The 21161-nt window shown below is 34.1% G+C and overlaps 1 long non-coding RNA gene across 1 annotated transcript; it reads left to right on the top strand.

Moving 5' to 3' along the window:
• The first annotated feature begins 5065 nt into the window (after positions 1 to 5065).
• On the top strand, positions 5066 to 20865 carry LOC146993753 (uncharacterized). Its single transcript, XR_015038279.1, has 2 exons — positions 5066 to 7880; positions 19197 to 20865. It is a non-coding gene; the product is annotated as an uncharacterized LOC146993753 (long non-coding RNA).
• Positions 20866 to 21161: the final 296 nt, after the last annotated feature.

Here is a 21161-nt window from a genome sequence, read left to right as displayed (position 1 = left end):
AATATCCAAAAACTTTTACCTCTAAATCATCTATTATATTATAAACGTCACCAACGAATTCATACCGCAACCATTACAAATACTTAGTCAGATATTTAAATTATTTCCATGCACGTTTACTTCAACTAAAACGTATACCAAATTCCTACAAACATAAAATTCACAAAATAACTATCATTTCATTAACATATAATTCAATTCAAAAACACTACTTAAAATATAAATGAGCACATACATTAAATTAATTAAAATTACCTTACAATCCTAATTACTTTAAACTAAATCATTGCTAATAACAATTTTCCCAATAATACCAAATTCCTTTCCACCTTACATTTAGAACAATGCATAAAAATAATATCCTCAAATAATTAAAAATACTAACTTAACTAATCTTCTTCAGAATCTTGATTACGTGTCCGATAAACTTTTCTTCTTTCTCTTTCAGGATCTTTAAAATCATACTTATATTTCACAGCAAGGTACCAGGTAAAATAAATAACTTAATAAAACATCTTTATTTCTATCTCGCACAACCTTAAACAAACATTTATTACTACATTTTTCAATACCACTAAATACCCATTTCGAATTCACTTTAGTTACGGCCATGGGATCCAAAAATTAACCAACACTGTTTCACACAACACAGAATAAAGCCAAATACAAAATTTCCAGATTTTTTCCCGATTTCACCCCTTTTCCGATTATAGAACCGTAATTCGTCCATTAATATCACATGACATATCCCATGATCTCTCATTTCCCTCACACAAAATAATGCGTAATCGAAACTGAGTACTGCTCGCATTATTACCAAAGTCCCAGGTAGTAACCTTTATCGCCTCCAAAATGTCGCCAAACTACCAGTTACCATATTGTAAAGATCAACCTGAAGTACTTTTAAAAATTGAAGAGGATACATACATGGCTCACAGCTATAAAATTAAAACTAATTACAAGCAGAGTACTTGTCCACCAACATATAATAAGCGACATGATTCGGGAATAAAAATTTTAGATAGTGATGTAACAGGGGCTGGTTTTTTGTTGTGGACTGTAAAATCACAGACTTCTAATATTCACTATACAGTTAAATTCTTATATGAGTTATGTCCTCAAACTGATCACTGTTACTCTAAATGTATTAGCTTATCTTGCCGTAATTTGTGTAGTCATTTATATAATTATTATTGTTTAGATTTCAGTCGATTATGTAAACACATTCATAAAGTACATTCAGTCAGACAAAGAGATCCATCCTTCTTCGTAACAGATACTCATAAAAGCAAAAGCTGTTCATCAGCCATTCAAACAGAAACAAAGTCTTTTATTTCGAATGCAGTAGCATGTAACTTAGAACATAAAATCGATAATTGTAAGACTTTAATATCTAAATTACAGGTTATGCTGCCTAATCCAACAGTTAAAAAAATATTGTTGCCTACTATAACAAAAAATTTGAAAGAAATTGTTTCTAATTGTAAAGGTGTAATAGAGTCGAACTATCTGAAAGAATTTCCTGACAAAATGCCATTTGTCAGTGTTCCCCCAAATTTAAAATTAGCCCGTCAGACTTTGTTTCGTACAACTGCTTCAAAAAGTGCAAAGCGTAAAATTTCAACTTATCTGAATATTCAGAATAAAAAAACCGTTAAAGAAGATTTATTAGGCATTAATTTAGCGTGAACAATTAATAAAAGTACTTTTACTCCCAAGCTTATTGATGAGGATATTTCAAAATGCATTTTATATGTTGGAGAAACACCGCTAACATTTTTGGATGTAAAATCTCTGGATCCATACATTTCATGTGAGGAAATTCAAACATTAAAATCTGCATCTTTAAATTTTCAGCCTGGCTGGCTCAGTGACGATGTTATTAATGCTTTCCTTTTTATTAGTCTTAGTGGTTCTTCTTCAGTAGCAGCCGAGTGTTATCATACACCTTTCTTTCCATCAGGTAGTTAAGATCAAACTGTATGGCAAAAACAGGATTTAGCTTCTGTTGATTTCTTTTTTATTCCAGTTCTTGTAAAAAATAATCATTGGGTTTTACTGGTAGCAAGAATTAAAGATAAAATGTTTCAATTTTATGATCCGCTTGGTTTTAACTCGGTTCAAAATTCAGTATCTTCATAAATTCAGCTGTGGCAAAAAGGTCATAAATAGTATTTTAAACATTAGTGATAGTTGGTGTGTTTCATTTCCAAGTCACACTGTTCAAAATGATGGTATGAGTTGTGGGGTATTTATATGCGATTTTGTGCATAAACTTAGCCGGCATTTGGATATTGATCAGCCTTTTAATACATATGATTTCAGAAAGTTTATTTATGGTAGTTTAGTTGGGAAGATAAATGAAGGAAAGTAAGTTCAGGAAATAATTTTATATATTTTAATGATAAAGAAACAGAAGACCAAGATTTTTGAGTTTTTATTCCTGCACCAAAGTACGTTAGTCAGGTTATATGGTTTCATCTTACACAGTGTTAATCTGTTTGTTTCATTTTTAATACCTTCATTATGTTGAAATAACAGTGGCTTTCTGAAGCTTGCCAAAATCTTCTGCAGGTCATGATTTAAAATGTTTAATGATTTTTTTTAGTACAATTTAATATTCATGTAATAAAGTTTGTTTTAAGAAAATTTATTTTTGCTTTATTTGTATAAAAATACTGTGTCTGTATAAAATACCATGAATCTGTTTATAAGATTTTAGTTTTTTGTAATTTTTTGCCAAGCCATTGGAAATGATAAAAAAAATTTAAAGAATGAAAACTCAAATAAATGGATGTGTCTGAGATAGAGCTAAAGTTTTAACTAGTCTGGTTTTGAATGATATATTTAGTATATTTGTTTTTAAAAAAGTTTTATTCTCTTGTAGTATTAAATTTATGTAAGTGATGTATTTTATCCTGTTTTTCATATTCAAAATAATTAATATGTCCTAAACTTATTTTTTGATTAGTATTTTATATCATTTAAGTAAACACTTTTTAAAAAATTTAAACAGCTTAATTTTTTTTTTCTGAAACTTTCATTGTAATCCATCTCATGAAGTTAGTTTATTATAGGCCTTTAACAAACAGTTTTACTTTGGCTAGCTACAAACTTTACTTTTAAAACCTAAATTATAGTAATTATGTAGAACTGAATGTAAAAATGCAATTTTTGGGGAACCATTATGGTAACGAGCTGACACAGTACCTCCTGGGTGGCATGGAAACCTGTGTATTTTTATGCTATGCTATATCTAAACATTAAATTTCGTAAGATCTATCTACTTTTCTACATACACTGACTTAGATTCTACAATGAACCTGGCAAATTATCACACATGTGTGAAATAAATACCAGCACAGTAGAAGGGTGCAAAATAACCCTTTATTCACCTTCTAAAACTGGGCCGAAATTCTCATAATATAGCCTTCAGACCGGCGTGATCCGAAACAGTTTTGCCTCCTCTTTGACATTTTCCTAATGAGAAAAGTTGTTAGTCCCCCTCCATGGATACAGTAAAATTTACATGTTTGTCAGACGCTGTCCCATAGTAGATGGGTTGCTAGATTTGTGATTTTTTCAATATTTATTTTGCTTTCATTTAAATGAAGTTCTAAATAAATATGCAGTACTGGATGCATATCTAGTGCACTATTTATTTAGAACAAAATGTATGCAATGTTTATATTTCACTCACTATTTCTGATCAATCTCGTAAATAATTTGTGAATTTTTTAACTTTGTTTTCACTCTTCATTTATATTCGCGTATTTTCGTATTAGAAATAAGAAAACAAGAGAAAAATTTAACAAAACATAATAAATACAAACTAGCTTTGTAAGTCTGCAGGCTGGAATGTGATTTTTAATAACATATTTTCGTTAACAAAATAATGGTAATGACTAATTTAATGAAATAATAATAATAATATTTATTACCATTAGACGATTAGAATGAGATTCAATACAATTAGATTTTGAGATGAACTTACAGCAATAATAAAGCTTTACATAACAATAACAGAGCTTTAAATCTGCTTTTTTTCGATAATTTTGTTATTATAAATCACAGAACTCTAATCGGTGTGATACTAAACGGATAAGGCTAAAAGGTTTACTCGAGTGACCGCGAAATTACGAGACGTGTGCTAGGCTAGCGAAACACGCTCTGAATAAACTGATATAATCACACATTTAAATAGCACTTCTCTTAATTTTAAATTTACGTCCTGGCGAGAGAATGTGAAGGGAAATTTGAGAAGTTGAGAACAGGAAAACTTAAAATAAATATGTTATGCAAATTAAGAAAAACCCTACAATTTGACACATTCAAAATTTTATATATTGAAATTTAATAATTAAATTGCTGTGATGAATCTTGTTTCGATTTCATATTTAGGCCTTGATGTCTGTCAGTGTTGGGACTGTTTCTAATGTTAATGATTTTAAATAGTCTCCTAAAACTAGTTTAAATTTTTGTTTCAGGAGGGATTTTTTTTATAATCAATTTCTTTTTCTCTGTTAGCCATTAAAATCTCTGCTGACATTTTTTTATTATTAATATTGAAATAAGAGCTTACATGATGTTTTTGTGTCTGCTTAAAGATATAAATGTAAATTAATTTACGTAGATTTCAATATAGTTTTGACCATATTTCATGAAATCCCAATGGCACTTGTTTTTATGATTGTCTATGTAGTACATTTGGATAGCTTTCAAAAAATAAGTGCTTTTAGGATATTTTCAGATTTCCCTTTTGTGAAAATTAGGACATCTTAGTTCTATGTCTGGTGTCTGGCCCTCCTTAGGATAGCAAGTTCACCTATGCTCAGTTTTGCTTTATTATAGTTTTTCTTGATTGTTATTTTATCATCTGTTGATTATTATATGAAATAAAAATATTTTTTTTAATATAATGATATTTGTCAAACATCAGTTACACATGTGCATTTATTAGTAATAACTGTGTTTTATAATTAAATTTTGGTACTGTTCTGTTACCGGGACTGGATTCAGAAATGTACATGTATACACACGTACATTCATGTGTACATATATATGTAAGATAAAAATATATGAATCAAAATTATAATATAACTATAAACATTAATTCTTCCTCTCTATTCTAAAATCGTAATAACTTCTCTGCATTGCGTCATTTCTAGATCACTCTATGATCGGCTCAGCTCTGATGACGTAATCATTGAGAACTGAAACTGTCCTTGTAAACCAAAACTTTTCTCTTCGCGTGCTTCCATCTTTCATAACGACGCACTTCAGCTTTTGCTTGCTACTCTGCTAAGATGTGATTTCGCTGGCTTGCTTTCTATCCCAACAATATCAAAAATGTAAATCTTCTGTGAAAGGCACGACTAGAGTGCCAAGTGATTGTGGCCACAAATGCCAATTGGAAATAAAAAAGGAATTAAAACTGCTTCGACTGCAAAGTTCTTTAGATATTACCAAGTTAGCATTAGTAGCATACTACGCAATCAAAATCTTCTTCAATATGGGTCTAATCACGCATCTACAGTGATCCGACATTTTCCTTTGCTTTTATTATGACAATTAAGCCGGAAGGATAGTTTCCTGCAGCCTGAAACATCAATGGAAAATTTAGTTCAGCTCTTCAAATCATCGTTTTGTGTAAATCTAAGATAATGTGAAAAAAGTGAATCATCAAATTTGTTTTTTCAGTGTTTAAAAAATAACAGATCATTCTTCTGCTGTGGTGTTTTGCGAGTGCTTCAAAAAAATAATCACGCGTAGTGTTTACAGATTGAAAGTAATATCTCGATAAATTGAGAAGTTTGAATGCCTAGTGAAAAGGAAATCATCAGTGAATTACCGTTTAGGAATTAAGCATTACAGCGAGTTGAAGGTCGATCTGAGTTAGTGTTTGCAAGTATGTGCGACAGAAAATTATTTGCACTTCCGCTTTTTCAACAGCTCAAAAATTATTACATTCGTGTGAATCTAGCTCAGGAACTAAATTATTTAATGTGCTGCGGATTCTATAGTTTTCATTTCAACTTTGGTTAAAATTTCTGTAATTTCTTTTGAGAAAATCTGAAATTCTTGTTCATTAATTTTTCATAATTATGTGTGAGCAAATTAAGTAACGAATTTTAAGCTATTTAAATTATTCATAGGGAAGGATATTAAGATAAGTTTTTGTTTTTGAACTTTTGTTGAGAATTTTGAATACGAATTTTATAATTATTCTAAAAATAAAGATGTTAAAAATAAGTGAAATTAGTACAGATAAGTAATATGAAATTATGGTAAATGCATGTTAAAATTTATGGGTTATTGTGTGTTGAGTATAGTATGATGAGGGTGTACTGGTTCCTTCAATAGAGGCCTGTAATTACCTCTGTACCAGTTGTTCCTTTTACCCTCTTCATGCAAGATAATGTTGGAGGCTCTCATTTTATGAATGCATGTAAATTTTTTATATTATTATTATTATTATTATATTTTTTTATTATGGAATGTATTAGTGCAGTTCTCAAAGGCCAGTTACCTTAATACAAGGAACGGAGGACTTTTCAAGTAACTGCCTAGGCACCCTGGGCCACCAGTGCAGAGAACACACTGGTTAGCTCAAGAGGACAGCCCTATTGATGGATATGTTTGTTTAGAAGTATTGCGAGGCTTCCAGTTTGGTAAAATCAGGAATTGTAAATGGAAAGATGATAACGGTGAAACCATAAATTCTGAAAATCTTAATCCTATTATTTATGATGTTAAAATATAATTTATCAATATGAAAATTAATATCATAAATACTTTTGTGAATTACATTTAATTATAAGTAATGATTATGTAAAAGTTTTTGTAATATTCTGTAATAACAAGAACCTTCCCTGATGAATTATGATTATGTGAACTCTCAAACAAAAAGACTGTTGGACTGAAATGCTGAAAAAGTCAATAGGACTCTAAAAATTAAAAATTTATTTAAAAAAAATTGATATTTATAAATTATACTTTTATAGAATCAAAATTTTATGATTTATGTTTTTTTTTTTTTTTTTTAAACATTTGCTAGTGCTTTAACTATTTCTCTTTAAAAAGGCTTCTCTGTCGCTACGCCTTTTTCTTTTTGAAGGGGGGAATATGTAAGATAAAAATATATGAATCAGAATTATAATATAACTAAAAACATTAATTCTTCCTCTCTATTCTAAAATCGTAATAACTTCTCTGCATTGCGTCATTTCTAGATCACTCTATGATCGGCTCAGCTCTGATGACGTAATCATTGAGAACTGAAACTGTCCTTGTAAACCAAAACTTTTCTCTTCGCGTGCTTCCATCTTTCATAACGACGCACTTCAGCTTTTGCTTGCTACTCTGCTAAGATGTGATTTCGCTGGCTTGCTTTCTATCCCAACAATATCAAAAATGTAAATCTTCTGTGAAAGGCACGACTAGAGTGCCAAGTGATTGTGGCCACAAATACCAATTGGAAATAAAAAAGGAATTAAAACTGCTTCGACTGCCAAGTTCTTTAGATATTACCAAGTTAGCATTAGTAGCATACTACGCAATCAAAATCTTCTTCAATATGGGTCTAATCACGCATCTAGAGTGATCCGACATTTTCCTTTGCTTTTATTATGACATATATATATATATATATATATATGCATACATGAATGCATACATCCATACATACATTTCTGAATCTGATCCTGATAACAGAACAGTACCGAAATTTTTCAAGGAATTGATTTTAACAGATAGGATGATAGACAAAAAAATATGTTAGTTTTTGCATTTGGTGAAAACAAAAAATGAAAATGTGTAATCACTACTTTCAATTAAAGTAGCACAAGGGAAACACTACATTTCAAGACATAAAAGAAATGGTAAGATTTATTTCATAATTATAATATGTTTTGAAAATTACATAATGCTTTTTTTTTTCTTTGACATTCTGACAAGGAATTGCAGATATTCCATTTTAAGTGAAGACAGTTTTTTTTAAGATTGCTTGGATGTGATTTGCTGTGGATCTTTGAAAACCCTTTGGTAACAGCTGTTCTGACAAGAGAGATTGGATTGATGTGAAGGTGCTAATATTCTTGGTGTAATGAAATGAATGGCTCAGGACATTATTAACTAAGGAATAATTTTTGTTGTACTAAACAATAGTTGCAATGTCCGAGTCTAGTTATGAAGAAAAAGTGAATCCTGTTGCAACTGTCGAATGTCGTATTGGTGATCAATATGATATTAATAGCCAGTCATCTAATTCGTGTAAAAGGTACAATGATGGCTTGCTGGTATGTGGCTGAAAAGCTGCAACTAATCACATTTCCCTGCTTTCCAGTTGCAAATTGCTGTTCTACAACAAGGTAGTGAAATAGCATCTAATGGAAAATATTTGTAGGAATTAATAAATCTCAAAATGTCTGGCATACTTTCTGTATAATCTAGGAAATCGCAATACATGCTTTTGATCAATTTTCATTAAAATCTGTCTTGTTCATTCACAAATGCTCCATAATTTTTCCTTTTATTTCTTTCCTTTCTCTTTGAATAATTTTCCCCCTAAATTAATTGATTTTCTTGTTTTTAGAGCAGAAAATGCCTTAACTAACTACTCATTTTCCTATGCTATTATTTTTTGAAAGAACTGTTAGTTTTCCATCATTTGTTGAAAATCGTGAATATTTTTTTATTGGCTTCACAAAACTGCATTCTTCTGAGGCTTTATATATTGGGATGCACTGATATGCACTGGAGGAAAAGTTTCCCAAATTATTTTCGTATTTGTAATGTAGACTGCTGCTGATAATTTATTGAAATATTGGGGAAAACAGCCTTAATTCATCTGTAAAATCTGATACATTTTGGTGCTATGTTTTTGTTTTTTGTCTTTAATAACCAGGGTTTAGTTTCTAAAATGCCGGAGCCCTATGCAAGACCGTCAGGAAAGAGGAAAAAAGTAAATAAATAAATAAAATGGCTATGAGAATCATTAATAATTCAAAAACTAAGTAGTTATAATAATAATATAAAATAGCCCGGATAAGCTGGACCCAACCAGAATTTTTGGTTATAAATTTCGATAGAAAAACTATAAATAGTTTTGTGGAAATAATCCGCGCCTCTCACCTGCACATCCATGTCCATATTGTTTGTCTATATCAAATTTGCGGTTAATTAAATACAAAATCCGGATGGTAAGAGTGGGATGACAACTATAATGAGTCTTACATCAGGAAGCAGGCAGATGAATTAGACTACAGACAGTACCTTACCAAATATGTAACACGACACAAACATTATAAATAAATAATGGAGTGTGGACTGCCAGAAAAACAAAACGATAGATTACTGTACTGGTTTGCAGGATAGCAGATGGTAGTGAATAAGGTAAATTATTAGTAGTACTAGTAGCAGAGCTACCCGTTCTGAGAATGGATTTTATAGTATTCATCTTCAAAAGTTTTTTTTAAGTATACATATTTCATAAAAGTATTTCTTCCTTTAATCTGGTTACAATAACTCCTTGTAAACTACATTTGTAATATGTTATTTTGAATTTACGGGCAATGTGATTTTTAAATTGTATCTATTTCTTAGCTTTGATAATGATTGTCCTAATTCTAAATGATTGTCCTTGTGCTTTATGTGTAGTCATAGCAAATGCTGGTCTAATTATTTTTTTTAGAATACTGTCTATTTTTATATATATTTTTACAATAAAACTTAAAATTATGTTTCATTTGTTATCGCTCCTCCTTGGATCTGCCAGTGCCAAGGGCCCCCCTAGATCCTCTGTGCCCAGTGCCGGAAATGAGCTTAAACCAGCACTGAAATATACAGAGATGAATTAAAATTTAATAAGCAATTTTTAATATAATTTTATTGCTAAAAATAAAATTTTCGAGACCATATTTCTACTGAAATTATTGTTCACTTACATAGAAGTGCCGGAGCGTTCTTATTTAGGACTCCGGTGCGCTCCGTCTAGAATTATGATCCATCTCAAAAAACCAAGTTTATACAATTTTAGGTATGTTTATGACCATATACTGTTGGTTAGTTGGTGGATATTTTGGCACATGACTATAATGGGCCAAAAGCATGATAATTTATTCTCTCCTTTAGAAATGGTATGAAATTATAAAAATCAGCTAACACATGTTGAAAATGCATTATGTAATGAAAAAAAAATGCGAAACAACATAAAAGCAACAAAATAATCAAACGCCTCGTAGTAAAACCATGATGTGAAGGGATGCATAAAATTCACAAGATCAAATAAAATATAAAGCCAAGTAAAATCTCTAATTATTAAAGTACATTAAAACGCTCAACAACCACTTCAGATTAAGGAATAAAACCCAGTCTCCCTTAAAAACTTAAATGGATTAATATCTGGTTAATGTTTTCATTACAGTTAGGGAGAAAACATGAAACCAGTACCTTTAGTGCAGGCAGTAATCACTTCCCAAATCTATGATTTTCTGCCAAAGTTTTGGTAGTTTTTCGGCATAAAAACTTGTTGGCCGAGAATCCAAAAAACATCACCCTCATTTCAGACGTCCTGTGCAGAATGGAAGATAGCACCAGCAAGATGTAACTGTAGATGTGAAAAAAGGTAGAAATCCGAAGCAGCAATGTCAGGGCTATATGGGGGGTGTGACAAAAGATTCCATTTGAGTCCTTACAGAGTCCAGTCAGTGAAAGCAAACACATGTGGTCTTGTATTATCTTGATGGAACATTACCTCTTTGCTCCGGAACTCAATTCGACGTTTGCCCTTAATAGCAGCGTCAACACAGACTAGCATCTCGCTCTTTATCTTTTTCCAGATACATATTGTAGATAATACCCCGGCAATCCCATCAGATACAAAGCATTATCGTTTTGTTAGCCAAATTGCCCTTTGCGACGCTGCCAATGGGCTCGTCGGGTGCAGACCAACCCCTCCTTTTGGCCTGTGTTGTTGAAGTCCACTTTTCATGACAAGTGACGATCCGGTACAGAATTTTATCCTTGCGTTGATATTCGAGCAGTTTAGTGCAGGCCCAAACACGTCCGTCCTTATCTGCTTGAATCATCTCATGCGGCACCCAGCGATTCAAATTTTACGTCAAGTGTATGAGATGCATACTGCGACCAATGGACATGGTACTAACTTCTTAACAAGCTCTCAGTTGGTTGCATACTGCACTTCTTCCACATAATCTCGCAGGCGGACCTCATCAACATCAGTAGACCGACTCGAATGCTCTGCCTCTTGAATGTCGTAATGCTTGTTTTTGAAATTTCGATACCAAACCTTCACCAGCACCAGATTTAGATTTGACGAGAGCCTAAGCTATTTGAGATATGGGGCCCTTTATGAGGGATATCAGTCAATTTTTTTTATATGGGATATGCTACAATATTTCGGAGGGCCCTAAGCTATGTTCACCTTATACATAAATTCGGCACTGACCTTAACAATGTCAAACATTAGTAGTACCTAAAGCTATACGAGGTTCGAATCCCGCGAACGGGCTGGCTGCATGGGTGTTTTCGTGGTTTTCCCCATGTGTAACATGTTTACGAGACAGTTTCCCTTAGAAAGTCCTCCACGAAGGCATTCCTTCCCTTAGGCAGATAGCCCTCGAGGCTTTGCCATAATCACACACACACACCTAAAGCTATACACACAATTTGGTGACATTATGTAGCTGACTTTTTGCAATTAAACTGGAAGTAAATGATAGTTTAAATCTCGTAGCGTGATAGTTCCATTTCAGACATCTTGTACATAATAATAATGATTTTTTTACAAATTTCACAATACAGTGTTCTAAAGCAAGTCTCTTCCTTTCAAGTGCCAAAAATCGTTTGACAAAATATGATTCAACACGTCAACGCGAACTATTTGCTCAAACGATATTTGCGGTGGCAGGAAATTTTCGTGAGACCCGATTGGTTTTCCAATTAAAAGTCGAGAGAAGTACCTGAAAAAGTGAAATAGTATTTCCTGAAGTCTATCAAAACGTGAGCATTTCTAACAAAATCTGTCATATAGAACATTAACTCCGATTCGGGCAACATTACCTGGCTGCTTCTAGAGCGCCTTAACATGATACAGAGGCCTTCCTCAGTTGACTGCGCCGGCGGGGCGCCAACCCACCAAACAGCCCGCAGAGACTTCTCATGTTCATCGCCATAATCCATCACACAGAGGGCTGCGCGGGAAGCCGTCTCCCCTGGCACAGCGCTTAAAGTCTACATGAGAGCGCCCCCACAGCAAAGGCAACGGATACGACAGTAGCAGTACGGTCCCTGCCAAGCGCGCGCCTACCATAGGATGAACCTGTGGTTCTAGTCCTGTGAAGTCTGATTATTTACCCAACAAATCGAAGCTGGCAGGACACAAGTCCAGCCAGTGGTCTGGGAGAATCCCGTATCTCCTGCTATAAATGGTCGGTTCCGGAAATTCCCACCAGTCGATCCCCTGGGATTGGTTGCTTAGCGTCATTAGCCTATACGAGCCAAGGCTTGGAGCAAGGCACCGTATAGTTTCCAGCGGGACCACGAGGAGGCTGACGCTGAGCTGTGGGAAACGCAAGCAGGCAAGCCTGAAGCCATTCCCACAGTCCCTGCCCATCGATCAAACGCCGGGTCTCCTGCCTTCCGCCACTGCCTACGACGATCTCAAGCGCACGGTTCACGCTGCCTACAGTGGTTTCCAGCCGGTTCTGGACATTTGTCCTCGGGAGGCCAATCGCCACCCGCCTCTCATATAGGACAGATTAATATTACAACTGGAATATACTGGTTCACTATCCGCTTTTAAGAGATAATTGTGCGTAATTTGGAAGTGACCGCTTGTCAGACAGGTTCAAATGACTTCCTCCTACTCTGATTCCCAATATTTAATTCTAGGCATTATGCTTATAATTTTATTATTCACTTGCAGGTCCTTGCCATAGACTCAGGATTTTACCCTTGATAATCACTTTAATATTTCTCAAAGTAACAAGCTGATTTAGACAGTCTCACGGCAGATTTTGCTGTGATATCTGCCAGTTCGTTACCCGTTATCTGTATGTGTCCAAGAACCCACCAGTAAAGGATCTCGTACTCACGGCTTATTAAGTTTTAAGGTAGTCAATAACACTTCTGTAACCATCGGTTTCTGGGTCTAGAGAAACTTTGAAAAGCTTTTTGTGCACTAAACAAATCGGTGTAAGTTGTACAGACATTAGGTTATTTCGAAGCAAGAGACAAGAAAAATGAGCAATGCTCTAGCCGGGACTCGAACCTAGGAATGATAGAAAGGCCGGAGAAATAACTTTATAAAATTTTTGGCTTAGATGAATATTTAACAGCGTCATACACCGAATCATTTAAGTTCGTAATACCGATACGTAAGTATCAAAGTAAGTAAACGAAGTAACTTGAATGTATTGTAATACCGATACATTCAAGTTACTTCAGCTTTAGATAGTCAGCAAGCACATTGCAGCCTTCTTTCCTCTACGTGACGTCGAAACGCAAATGATGCTTCCACATGACCTGCTGTTTTTGAGCCATTAATGTATATTGGAATGTAATTGCAGTGTTCGTTCCTTGTTCATAGAAAAGCTATTTGTAAGCTAACTCATTCGTTTTTCTCTTATTATAATCGTAAAAGTTTCTATGAGCCGAATTTCTGGACCATCTCACGGTGGGATATCACGTCATTCTGCTCGGGGCACGGTTATTCACATCAAGCACTGAATATTTTTCTATCAAAGGCTCAGCTCTTGCAGGGAACGTAGGAATGCAGAGAGACTGTGCTGCAAATAATAAGCTATAGCAGTCATCAAGAGTACTCAGACAAGGATGTTTAGGTTGCGACATTATACGAAACTAGTGATGAAGGGTCAATTGTTCACGTTTTAATTTAAACGATGATTCTAAGCAATAAATGTACTGTTTTTATACAGGAGATATTCTAAAGGCTCTAGGGCAAATCCGCAGAGCTCAATGATGAATCGGATCAAGTTTCAATAATACAGAAGTCTGTACCGAATCATTAACTTCTGAGCCGATAGTCCATTCTAGACATCGCTGGTGGCTCTTGAGGCATCAACCACTAGGAGTTTTGACCTCTAGTTGGCATTGTGCTCTGAGGCCTTTGGCTGGGAAATAGAAGGATAAACGCTTTTACGCGACTTAGATTAGTATCTAAGTTAAACAAACATGAAAATGTTATTTGCTATATGGAAAATGCAAAATAAAGTTGAAACATAATAAACATACATGAAGTAGATTAAGACACTGTATTCTAGCGATGAGGATTGAAAATTATATGCAAAGTATATAAATGCGCTAATACTAGAATAATAAAATGTGTTGAGAGTAATAATATGGGTTGAAGTAAGGTACAAACAAAGACCTAATCACGTTTTATTGGGAGTCCAGTCTAGAGCGGATGAATGCCCTATATATGCGGGACAATGAACCCATCCTCTGCACCCCAAAAAGTGTTCGCCAGGACCTTTGAGAAGGTAAGATTTCTGAAACATTTCTTCCTCAGGTACATCATTCGTGGAAGGAAAGTAAGTTTCCGATTGAACAATCACTCCTAGGAATTTCCCTTCGGGCGTAGTTGGAATTAATGACCCTTCAAGTTAAAGCTCAGGATGAAGATTTCCCTTTCTGCAAAAGTGCTTGTGACAGCCTTCCGTTTTGAAGACGCAAATCCATTTTTCTATGACTATATCTGGGTCTTATTAATAGTGATCCGTAATTGCCTCTCCACATATCTCATATCTGCCCCTTGGTAACTTGAAGATTGTCAATGTACAATTAATTATCCTGGAAACAGTAAGAGGAAGTTCCTTTAAGATACGATGTTAAGTCGCTCTGAAGCCAGATGGCGCTGCCATCGTTACTGTTTACAAAAAGAATGTTAATTACTTTGGAGTTGGCTTCAATGGCGAAGCAGAGAGTGATTGTGGGAGCCTGAGCGTATCTCAAAAATTAGTATAATAAAGATAAAGATATGTTACAAAGTAGTTTGTAAATTAGTTTAATTGAGAGTTACAGTCCACTTAAAAATCGCCGGACCATTTGAATGGTCCAGTAGAGCCGCAGAGATATCAGCTAAATAAATAATCTAGTGTGAAACAGTGAGTTTGCCATTTTGTTTCAATGGAATTTGTGTTTGTGGATTATAGCCAGTGGCTGAAAGAAAGGGGTAAGTAAAAAGCCCTTGAAACTCTATTCATTGTTAACTGTTTAGTAAATTCTGAATTAAGTTTGTGTGATAATTTATTATTAATAAGTGTAGCGAAAATGGCTACGAAACTGAAAGATGTTCTCACTAAAAAGAGAAAACAAAAAACTATCTTATCGAAGTTGCAAAAGAAACTTTGTGAGCCAGATTTAAGTGTTAGTGATTTAGAATTGTTAAAAACTAAATTTAACAATCTGCAAAATGAATTTGATAATATTTTTGATTCTATTATCAATTTAAGTAGTGAAGAAAATATCGAAAAAATCTTCAGTGAGCAAGATGAAATCAATAGTAGTATTATTGATATAGAATTTGAAATAAATAATAGATTGTCGAACGTTGTTAAAGAAAATAAAGTAGAAAATGCAGTAATTTCTGAAAATACTGTTGTGCGTTTACCCAAGATTTCATTACCAATATTTTCAGGAGAAATGCATTCTTGGCTTTCCTTTAAGGACATTTTTAAAGCGAGTATTGATCAAAACCCAAATTTATCAGATGCTGTAAAATTGCAATATTTGAAATCAGCACTGAAAGGAGATGCTTTTAGAATTATCCAAACGATAGCTATAACGGATAATAATTATAAGTTAGCGTGGTCTCTCCTTGAAGAAAGATACTCGAATCCTAGAGAACAAGTGTATGCTCATCTTAAAAGATTTATGAGTATTCCCGTTATTCAAAACGAGTCAGCTTCTGCGATTCTAAATTTAATTGATGTTACAAGTGAAGTTGTAAGATCGTTAGAATGTTTAGAACAAAAGTTAGATGGGGTTTCATCCGCTATATTTGCCTTTATTCTTAGCCAGAAACTTGATCAGAATACTAAGTTATGGTGGGAAAGGAATTTAAAGAAAGAAAAAATACCGAACATTACAGAGTTATTAGAATTTCTAAAGGATCACGCGAGGACATTAAACGCTTCTAGAATTCCAGTAATGTCTAAATCAAAAGCTTCAGTAAGTCAATCAAAGATTTCTTCAATGGTTTCATGTGTGACTGAAAAACGTGCTTTAATTTGTAAACTGTGTAATGTGGAACATAAATTATTTAAATGCCCTAAATTTCAAAAATTCAGCTTAAAAGATAGAGTCGAGTATGTTAAAAAGCACAACTTATGTTTCTGCTGTTTTGGAAATCATGGCGTGAGAAATTGACCTTCAAGTTACTCTTGTAGGCTATGCAGAAAAAAGCACAATTCGTTACTGTGTTATGAGCGAGAAAATGTTTCGATTTCCCAAAATAGAGAGAGTTGCGAAATCGCCTCTCTGTCGGATCAAAAGTTTGTCTACGGAAGTAGCGAAACTGAACGCTCACGCAAAGCCATTTATAAATAAGGATAGCGAGTGTTTTATGACAGCTAACGTAAATAAAAATTTTAATGCAGTTAATAGAGTCCTACTATCGACAGCGATTATTTATATTAAGGGAAATGAAGGAGAAATATTTCCAGCCAGAACATTGCTTGACAGTGGAAGTATGATTCATCTTTGTTCATCGGAATTAGCTGAGAAGCTTCATTTGCAAAGAGAAAATGTTAACGTATCAGTAGGATGTTTATCTGGGATTTCAACAACGGTGAAGGCAAAAATAAGTGCGGTTATTTTAAATAGAGGACACACATACAGTCGTAAACTAGATTTTTTCGTAATTCCGAAAATTACTCATTTGATGCCTTCTAGACAAATTGATGTCTGTAATATTGAGATTCCACAAAGAGTTACGTTAGCTGATCCAGACTTTCACAAACCGGGTAAAATTCAGTTACTTTTAGGATCTGACATATTTTTCGATTTGATAAGATCCGGGCAAATTTATGTACCAAATACAAATTTAGTGTTACAAAACTCAGCATTTGGGTATTTGGTAAGCGGTAGCATTGAAGATTTACCACATAAGAAACAATTAATGCATTGTGGGTTAATTTATGACAATGTCGAAGCACAGTTGAAGAAGTTTTTTGATTTGGAATCAATTGGTATCAGAGATGATCCCAATTCTTACGATGAAGATAAAGCATTAGAGATATTCAACAAAACTGTTAGTTTCAAAGATGGTCGTTATATTGTTAGTCTGCCTTGGAAGAAACGTTGGGAACATTTAGGCGACAATTTTGGTGTCGCAGAAAAAAGAATAAAAATCCTGATGAGAAAAATGCAGCATGATAATACATTATACCTGAAATATAGAGAAACTTTAGAAGAGTACCTAAATCAAGGGATAATAGAAAGAGTATTAGATTCTACGAAACCAGTAAACAAGCCAGTTTTTTATATGCCGCATCAGGCAGTTTATAGAGAAGAAAGCATTACAACAAAAATGCGTATTGTATTTGATGCGAGCTCACATGAAATAGGTAGTCTGTCCCTGAATGATTGTTTGCGGCCAGGTATTAATCTGAATCAAAATATATTTCACTTGCTGATATATTTTAGACTTAATAGAGTTGCAATCTTAGGAGATATCGAAAAAGCATTTTTACAGATCGTGTTAGCTGAGGAAGATCGAGATGCAGTTAGATTTTTATTTGTTAAGAATATTGATACACCTTTGCAGAATACCGACGATCAGCTAGAAGTGTATAGATTCAAGGGTGTGCTCTTTGGTGTTAATTCCAGTCCTTTTTTGTTAGCGGCAACTATAAAGCTGCATATCCAAAAGTACAGAAATTTGTATCCCGATACCTTTCAAATTCTTGATACATGCATGTATGTTGATGATCTTGTTACAGAAGCAGATGATGTATCAGAAGCCTTAAAAACTTCAAGGGAAGCAAAGGAAATTATGCGTTGAGCTGGGATGAATCTACGCAAATGGGTGACGAATGATTATCATTTAGCTAAAAAATGGGAAGAAGAAAATTTTGATATTCATCCCCTAAGCTCAAATGAAAAGATACTGAAGGTATTAGGAATTCAATGGAACATTCAGGAAGATAGTTTGAGTATAGAGACTTCTTGTTTGACGAAAATTTCGAGGAGAAAGAAAAGTACCAAACGCTTCATCCTCCAAACAGCTGGAAAAATATATGATCCTCTTGGACTCATCACACCATTCACTGTTAGAATAAAACTTTTACTACAAAAGCTATGGTTACGTAAATTACCATGGGATGAAGAGCTTCCTTCTGATTTGAACGACGAGTGGTCTCAGTGGTGTAGCGAGCTTTCAGAACTTAGTAACATTAGTGTTCCAAGATTTGCTTTGGATTCATGTGATGAAAATATAGAGATCCATGTTTTTTCTGACGCAAGTCAAAAGTTGTATGGTGCAGCCGTTTACGTAAAGGTACAGAATCAAGAAAAAATATCTGTGAATTTGCTGGCTTCCAAGAGCAGAGTTTCACCTGTCAAAAAAGTTTCCTTGCCTCGACTTGAATTGCTGGGTGCACTGATTGCTGCAAGATTGGGAACGGAAGTTAAAAAAGTTCTAGATCGTAAAGGTTCATCTAATATCTTTTTTTTGGAGTGATTCTAAAGTTACACTGTATTGGATCAAAGGATCAAGCTGGAGATGGAAGACTTTCGTTCAAAATCGTGTCGACGAGATTCAGAAGTTGACTAATCCAGAATCATGGTTTTACTGTTCAACCAAAGACAATCCAGCCGATCTTCTAACGCGTGGAGTTAGTGCCTCTTCTCTAGTGAACAATTCTAAGTGGTAGACTTGTGCAGAATTTTTTACAGAGCCGCATCTTCCCTACAAGTGCTTACAACCAATAGTTCCAGAGGTTGAGAACCTAACACCAAATGAAAGGGAGTCCTTTGTGCAAGAAAGCAAAAGTTCTAGTGACATTAATGACATTTCTGAGAGAACTATGTTGATTGACATGAACTCTAACGATTTAGACCAACTCTTGAATATTAGTAACAATTATTATAGAATAATTAATGTTCTTTCTTATATTTTTATTTTATTTCTTATATTTTATTTGTAATTGCAGGAAAGGTGAATCAAGAAAGGTAGGCCCTCTTCAACTAGAGGAGGTAAGAATAGCTGAGGAAATGCTTATTAAGCATGATCAAAAGATTCTATTTTGTAAAAAGGACATAACAGGTAACTTAAAAAATTTACATCCCTTTGTTGATCGTAAAGGAATAATTCGCGTTGGTGGCCGTCTTGAAAAAGCTTCTTTACCATTTTCTCAGAAATATCCTGCAATCCTACCAAAAAATTCTAAGCTAAGTAAGATTTATTTTTCTAGTGTGCACAGAAGATTATTGCATGTTGGCCCCCAAGGATTATTGAATGCAGTACGTTTAAAATTTTGGCCATTAGGTGGTAGAGATTTGGCGCGAAAAACAGTACATCTTTGTGTGACGTGCTTTAAATGCAAACCGATTTTGTCTTCACAGATTATGGGCAATTTGCCATACGAGAGAGTTAATAGATCACCCCCATTTAGTGTTTCAGGTTTGGATCTATGCGGTCCCTTTTATGTGACTTACAAGCATCAGAGAAAGGGCGTGCTAAATAAAATTTACATTTGTGTATGTATATGTTTTGTGACACGAGCTATTCATCTTGAGCCTTTGTCAGATTTAACTTCTAGTGCTTTAATTGCCACTCTTAAGCGTTTCATGGCCAGACGTGGCAAATGTGCGAAAATATTCACTGATAATGCCCCTAATTTTGTAGGAGCAAATTCTCTGTTGAAGAAATTTTACAATGTAATTAATTTTCCTGATAAAACTTTGGCCTCATATTTCACGTCCGAAAGAATAGACTGGAACTTTATACCTCCCAAGTCCCCTCATTTCGGAGGGCTATGGGAAGCCGGTGTAAAGTCCGTAAAGTATCATTTAAAGAGAACGATAGGAGATTTGAGGAGAAACATATGAGGAGTTTGAAACTATAATTGTGCAGGTAGAAGGAATACTAAATTCGAGACCTCTTACACCTATTTCCAATGATTTTGATTGTTATGACGTTTTGACCCCAGGTAATTTTTTAATAGGGAGATCAATACAGACGATTCCGGAGCCAATAATAATAGACGTAACTGAAAATCGATTAAGCCGGTGGCAGAGAGAAACGAAAGTAGTTCAAATTATTTGGAAGAAATGGTCAAACGACTATTTAGGAACTCTGCAGCAGAGAAACAAGTGGATGATAGAGAAGGACAATATTTCTGTTGGTACTATGGTAATCGTCAAGGAGGATTATCTGCCAATTTGCAAATGGATATTAGGTCGGGTTATTAAAGTCTATCATGGATCTGACAATAAAGTAAGAACGGTTAAAATCAAAACAAAATCAGGAGAATTAAAAAGAGCGATAACAAAGATCGCCGTTCTTCCGATAGAAAACTGAAATGATATTTTTGCATATGTATTGTATTGTAATAGCTGTAGTTATAGTAATAGTATATTATGTTGTTTATAAGTATATTAACTTTGTTAAGAATGTTTGTATAATTTCTTGAAATTTTGTAATTTCAATCCGGGGGAGTGTTAAGTCCCTCTGAAGCCAGATGGCGCTGCCATCGTTACTGTTTACAAAAAGAATGTTAATTACTTTGGAGTTGGCTTCAATGGCGAAGCAGAGAGTGATTGTGGGAGCCTGAGCGTCTCTCAAAAATTAGTATAATAAAGATAAAGATATGTTACAAAGTAGTTTGTAAATTAGTTTAATTGAGAGTTACAGTCCACTTAAAAATCGCCGGACCATACGGTTTATTTTTAACGTGATTAAGATAACACTCAAAACATACCCATGAGCAAACCTGGTCTTGTTCAAAGTTATACAAAAAAAAAAAAAAAAAAAAAAAAAAAAACAGAGCCAATTCTAACTTGAAAACTTCTAGCCTTAAAAAAATTTTGAGTGAAAATTGGAATGTTTTCCACGTCACAGAGCATTTATTTAATTACCAATAAAAGTTAACAGACTAAATAGAGATATAACAGTT

This window comes from Stegodyphus dumicola, chromosome 12 (genome assembly GCF_044657685.1).
Source record: "Stegodyphus dumicola isolate Sdum_Otavi_A_Nest chromosome 12, ASM4465768v1".
Classification (NCBI taxonomy): Eukaryota; Metazoa; Arthropoda; class Arachnida; order Araneae; family Eresidae; genus Stegodyphus; species Stegodyphus dumicola.
Note: the sequence above shows the minus strand (reverse complement) of the source record. Positions and strands in the feature narration are given on the sequence as shown.